A 7379-nucleotide genomic window follows, 5' to 3' on the forward strand; every position below is an offset into this window, starting at 1 on the left:
AGATCGAGACTACAAAAATACACGAACCCCATGCACACCTCCGTGCATGGGTCCGTGCACAAAAATGCACTAAAACCCCAACTCTCTGTTTTCGGCACGGACCCCGTGCACCCTCCGTACCCGGGTCCGTGTCCAACATTTCAAAAACTTCAAGTTACTGTCTTGGAACAAGATCACACGGATACATGCACGGATGCATGTCTGGGGTCCGTGCATGGACAAAAACTGCATAATAAAAAATGCGAGGGTACAAGGACCCCTACACGGACATATGCACGGGGTCTGTGCCCTGCTAAAAATTTGAAAAATAATAAAGGAAGCAGATGATATAAAATCCAACCACAACTCCAAAATTCCAATTTCAACATGTAAAAACTCATATATAATGCATACAATAGTACAAGATAATTCTAGAGTTGTACATTTATTCAAACTAGTAGAACATGGCTTCGGATTCAAGGATTCAATACAAAATATGAGTTCGAATTACATATTCGACTTCTAAAACACCAAGTCCTCACTCTATCATCACATGCCATCTATCCATGCGATCTCAGACTCGTTCCTTGCCCCACCTGTTGCCAAGCACACATACAAAGACAAGACAACAACCAGATAATCCGGTGAGAATAATATTCCCAGTAAAAGAGACAAAACATGCCATAACAAAACATATATCAAAAACTTGATATATTTATATATATATATTATTATTAATATATATATATATCAACAATGTAATTCAAAGAGGAACGAAAATGAGATGCATGTCTTTAAAATCAAGGAGTATCTACTTGGATAATCAAAAGGTAATTCGATTATTTGATTCTACGGTTGGGATCCCGAGGATAAAATATTACAACAATCAAACCGAATCTACCATTCGAGGTGGACGTTGCATATTTCAATCCTCTAGACTTCTGAAACATCTATAGAGAGTTGATCGGGCCATTGGAGTACAAATCGACAACCAACGCTACTCGACTATAATCCCCAGAACGTCTAATTCAAAATGAAAATGAATCATTTGGCTCATTATGAATGCATGTACAAATAATCGCATATTCAAGTAATTTGAAGTAATTCAAATAATTCAAATAACATGCAAGTATGTGATTTCCTTGGAAAACACGAAATCAACTCGGATTTGAGTAATCGTCTCATTCAAGTCGATGTCGTCTTATACCTTTATCTTTGCTTCGAAATGCTCCAATACGAATAATCAAAACAAAAATAACTCATTTCAAAATCTATTCGAATCCAATCAACTGTCACAAAATAATCGATACTATACTGGCTTCATATACTCTTACAGTCCAAATTCTGCAACTTCAAATTCAACAACTCTCGAGCCAATTTGAAATGCAGCAATAAAGATCAATATCGACATTCAAACTCGATCTAACTATGGCTCAAACAATTCAAATCAACCGATACCCCAAAAATCAAATCGGCTGCATAACGGCTATATTTCGATCAACAAAAAACCACTACAGCAATAAACCGATCTAACATAACTCTCAACATCAATAATCCAACAAGAAAAAACTCAAATCCTAACACCAAAAAGCCCCATTTTTGAAAAGTACAGTAAAATTCATAACAATTCCAAATGTCATTCTTTTTCTAATCCGACTTCTAAATAACGATATATGCTAGCTCAAGCTCGTTATACCCAAAAAGAATTCGATTCTAACAACATAAAACTGTCTGGCCCAATCTCGCAGTCTTAGTTGAAGAAAAACTATTCAAATAACAAAAATAATATTCAACAAAAATATGATAATCTAAAGAAGAAAAGAAGAAAAACTCGAATGGAGCGTTCTTCAATCGCCAAGCCTCCTAGCCGCCATCTCTCTTATGTGATTCCAACCCCCTTTCACGTCTGACAATCTCATATTTATATGACTTTGAAAGTGCAAGAAATAAAGCCCGGAAAGTTGAAAGTTTTAATTCCGAAATTCTATTTTTTCTGATTCTGCGACATGCTCGGACCCTGGATATGGGTCTGTGTCTAGGTTCGTGCATTAAACTGGAGTCTCCGATTTTTTTACAAAGATGCACGAACCCGTAACCGGACCTCTGCATGGGGTCCGTGCATACATTCTTGCCTGCACACAGTTTTTTTGAAAAATTCATATCTTTAGTTTTCTAGCCGTCGGATCGAGCTTAAATTTGGGCAGCAGCTTCAAAACATCTAGAACTTCATTTTGAATGGTGGAGATCTGATTTGGTCTATCTAAAATTACATTCGATTTTTGAACAAAGCTACTCCGTAATTCACTCTTCAACAATTAATTTTTCTACAAAATTAACCCGATGAGTGAAATACCACAAACATGCACTAAAACACATAAAAATAATATGAATGCACACAAAATAGATATAAAAATATCACAAAATAATGCACACAAAATGCACTTATCAACACCCCCATACTTAAACCTTGCTCGCCCTTGAGCAAGATATGCAAAAAAACAATATGCAAACAACGACATAAATAAGAATGAATCATGAACAACATAGCCTCCGATAAGTTTCAAATTCAATAACTAAAAACCACAAAAATTTTGATTGTTCACAATACATTATCAGTTTAACGTAAACGTGTATGTGTGTCATGTCATTCCAGTTTCGTGCAACTTCAAAAGAATCCATCTTTAAAATGTTTAGCGACCTATGACAATTCAATGCAAGTATCACAATCTAGCACTCCTTCATCCCAACAATCCCAAACAAAAACATGCACTTTCTTGAGATTAATTACGCACCGCCGGATTTTTGCACCCGGATTTTCTCAAGCCCCAATAATTACCCGCAAACTTAGCTATAACTAAGATAGGATTCGAATTTCAATCCCCTCGTCTATAGCCCGGATGGAGCTATAATCCCATTTAGCCCGCAAACTTAGCTAAGGAAGAATGATTAAGATTTCAATCATTTTCCAAGCACAGATGGAATTAACTTTTTTTTTCCACAATATTTTTTCAAATATTTTTATAGGTACGCCCAAGATCATACATGCAATGTCTAAAAATCATCGGAATCCAAAGACACTATCATGATCAACAAACACCTATTGCCATGCAATGGTCAAGCAAACACGAACTTCATCAATTACATCGCTACACTACACTAGTCGAACATGCGCGCTTAATAAGATTCACGATTCAACCAACAGTTTTTCATGTTCAATCAAAAGCAACATTTTCTAATAAATATTTTTTTTTCAACTATATCATTATCGGCTATTATGAACTCATCCTACTCATGCAACACAAAACAAAAAAAAAACAAAAATGAACGAGATGCAAACAAACACAAAAAAATTACTAATGCAACACAAACACAACAAATAATAAAATAAACTAGTCTACCCCCTACTATCCAAAGCATTGCCCTCAATGCTTCAGAATAATGAACAGAATGATTGAACAAACAAACAAATGCAAGAAAAATAAAAACACAATGAAAACAAAAATAACACTCCCCTAGTTATAGATTCATCTTGATCGTCCTGCTTGGCACATCTGTTTGGGGCTACATCAGTAGACTGGGTATAGCGGGCATGGCAAACTGAAATGGGAAAGAAGCAAAAATAAAATAAGAAAAAAAAATAAAATTATGCAAAAAGAAACTAAAAAGCAAAATAAAAAGCACTGAGTTGCCTCCCAGTCAGCGCTAAGTTAATAGTCTACAACCTGACTATTGCAGAAGAAACCATCAAAGAGCGGCTGCCTCCCATAGTAAGAATCTTACGACTCTACGTATGGGTCTTGATTTCCTTCGCCCTCAAGCTTGGCGTGATATATACTTTGTAAGCTCGTCGGTCCAACAACATTGGTCTGAAATTTTTCTTTTGTAAAGAGACTCGAATCTAGGCTGAAGGTCATAGATGAAGGAATATGCTGGAGGTGGCATCAATGGCAAGAAAACATATTCTAACGATGTACATGGAACGACCAATGACGAGGTAAAATATGTAGCCTTGTATGTTTCTTTCTCCTCAATTGTCACTTTTGATTCATCCTCACAAGAAGATTCCTCAAAAATTATTTCCTCATTCTCTGACTCAATTACTTCACGCTCTTGGCAGATCTCAGAAACTGGTTCTCTATGAAGCGCAATCTATTCATCCAAAAGACTCAAAAATTTGATGCGGCTTTTGAAGAACTGGTTTGTCTCTTCCTACCTTATTCAAAAAATTCTCCAACTGAGCCACATTGATCCTCAAAATTACCCTACATTACTCCTTCTTGATACACCGGTGGTTGGTTCGCAAAATTTGTGGAGTTTGAATTCTGGGGGATATTTTGTGGACGTCCAAACTTGCAATGAAGAATCACAATGCCAATGGTAGTCGAAATCCACCATATCATTTAACAAGTGCATAACCACTGTTTTCCATCTCTTCTGAACAGGTGACTGCCAGTGGCCAAATGCTCCATAATCCACCCAACTTCTTGTAGTCTCATCCAAACCACCGTAAAAAATCTCAATGGAAGCGTGTAAGTTAGAAAATTTATGGCATTCGAAATCTGTTCGCTCAAATCATTGAATCTCCACCAAGCAGCATAGAAGGGGCCTCCGAATATTTTTGGCCCAAACCTTTGTTGAACACCTGTCGATTATCCATCTCCAAAGCACCTCACAAGCAACAGAAAAAAAAAAATTAAAAAATTTTAAAAATAATCAAAGGAATGAAAAGAAATAGGAAAACAGAAAAGATATAGGCATCAAGCAAATAATCTATTCTAAAATTAACTAAACAGTCCCCCGCAAGCGGTGCCGACAAACTTGACCGCTTAATTTGGTATCAACTAGCAAGTTGCACTATCTAGGTCAAGTAAATAGCTAAATAGCGTGCATAGAGAGTTAAGTATCGATTCCCACAGGCACTGTAGTCAATTCTAAAAAATTAATTATTTAGGTTAATCTATACAGAATAATAAAACGAGCACTAAGAATTAAATACAGAAAAATTAATTACTAAAATAAATTAATTGAATTAAACTAAAAGAAAGAAAAAATTCAATTTAAATAGAGACAACCGAAGACACACGCAGTTACAAAAAACAAATAATGCAAAACAAGTGGCAAATCCTATCCATATTTAAATCTTAAATCACGGTTAAGATTTATCCTTATCTTGTTTAATAGTCTATTCTAGCAACATGTTAAACCTATTTCAGTTATGACGGATAAATTTTTCTTTATTCTAATCAAATGAATGCATTTAATATTTGGTGATAATTTAGTTTTCACCTAAAGCCACATACTAAAACCGAATTACTATTTCTAGTCGGTTTTTAACCATATGTCCAATTATGGGAGTGATCGAAATCCAATTTCTCCTCTGTCAACTTGGAATCAATTAACAAGCAAGTAAATAGTTGATCAGGTTATTCACTAGACAGAATTTAAGATCCAACAATCAATAATATTAAGCAAGAAATCCAAAACATTCCTAAATAAAAATCCAAATATTTCACATAAAACTGTCTGGCCCAATCTCCCGGTTTAGGTTGAAGAGAAAACGACTCAAATAATGTAGAAGACAAATATTCAACAAAAGTTTAATAATCTAAACAATACAAGGAAGAAAAACTCGATATGGAGCGTTCTTCAATCTCCAAGCCTCCTAGCCGCCGTCTCTCTTATGCGATTCCCAACCCCCTTTCACGTCTGTACAATCTCCTATTTATAGTGTCTTTGAAAGCCCAAGAAATAAAGCCCGGAAAGTTGAAAGGTTATAATTCCCGAAATTCCTTTTTTTTTTTTCTGATTCTGCGACATGCATGGACCCTAGATATGGTACCGTGTCTAGGTCCGTGCATTAAACAGAAGAAGCCGCTTTTTTTACGAAGATGCACGGACCCGTATCCGGAACCCTGCACAGGGGTCCGTGCATACGATTCTTGTCTGCGCGCAGTTTTCTTGAAAAATTCATATCGTCAGTTCTAGCCCGTCGGAATCAAGCGTAAATTTGGACAGCCGCTTCAAAAACATCTTGGAACTTCACTTAGAATGGTAGAGATTGGAGTTTGTTCTATCTAAAATTAAATTTCGATTTTTTAACAAAGCTGCTCCGTAATTCACTTCTTTCAACAATTCATTTTCCGACAAAATTAACCCGAGGAGTGAATAACACAAACATGCACTAAAAACACGATAAAAACGACATAAAAATAATATGAATGCACACAAAATCGATATAAAAATATCACAAAATAATGCACACAAAATGCTATTTATCAATTATCCAAATTTTGGATTTGATTGTATGATTTGTCAGGAGTTTTGAAAATCGGAATGAGAAATGAAATAGTCATTCGATCGAATTGATTTCTTGATTTCTGTGTATTCTGGTTTGAGTATTCAAACGAATACGTAACCAATCTGAATGATTTTCAATTAGAAAGAAGCCAAACTTTATAAGAAGAGGAAAGAAACCACTCGTAAGTAAATCAAAGCATTCAGAAGTCACTAAAGAATACCAGATTGAGATATGAAATTGAAGCCTCAGAATCAGAGTGGATGAATTTTCTTGTGATTGATTATCTTGATTGTGCTTGATGTTTCCTGAAAATAAATATCAGATATGGAAAATTTTTGCATAACAATGAATTAAATATTCATCAAATAATTGTTTTATCAGAAGATAAAACAATTCGATGTAACAGAATTAGATATGTTGTTAGAAGCTAAAACATATAGAGAGAGTGTTTCGTTGAAGTTGAAATCATTGACAAGATAGGTTCAATGACAGTTTAGAAACTCCAGAATTGGGAAACGAGATCAAGATTTGAAACGAATAATTTGCGAAACTAACCAAGATGGGCAGACAATATATATATGATTAAAAAAGGTAGGTGGTTATGATCCAATTGATTGAAAATTACTGAATAAGATGATCTGTATGTATGATTAGATCATTGACTTGTGATCAGACTTGTTGCAAGATGACGCAGTAAGTCGAGAAATATTGTTTTAGATTTAGACAAACTGCTTTACTTTTTGTGATATAGACGATCAAGAAGGCTCTGAGTACTTTTTGATGTATAAAGTACAATATATTATATTTGGAATTGGAAAATAGTCAGGGCAGATGAATCGCGGAATTCAAGAATAAACTATATCTGACATGATATAAGTACTTTGAAAGCTGATAATACAACATATTTTTCTCTGATTAATAGAATAGTCCCAAACAGACGAATCAGATTATAATTCAGAATATGCTGTATGAGATGTATACATATTTGAATAGATAGGTTTGTTCAGAAGTTGAAGTGGAAACGATGAAATTACAGTAATGATTGAACTCTAAGTCAAGATACAGACTTTAGATTAAACTATAGGATGTGGCATTGAATTAA

This window comes from Henckelia pumila, chromosome 1 (genome assembly GCF_033568475.1).
Source record: "Henckelia pumila isolate YLH828 chromosome 1, ASM3356847v2, whole genome shotgun sequence".
Taxonomy (NCBI): domain Eukaryota; kingdom Viridiplantae; phylum Streptophyta; class Magnoliopsida; order Lamiales; family Gesneriaceae; genus Henckelia; species Henckelia pumila.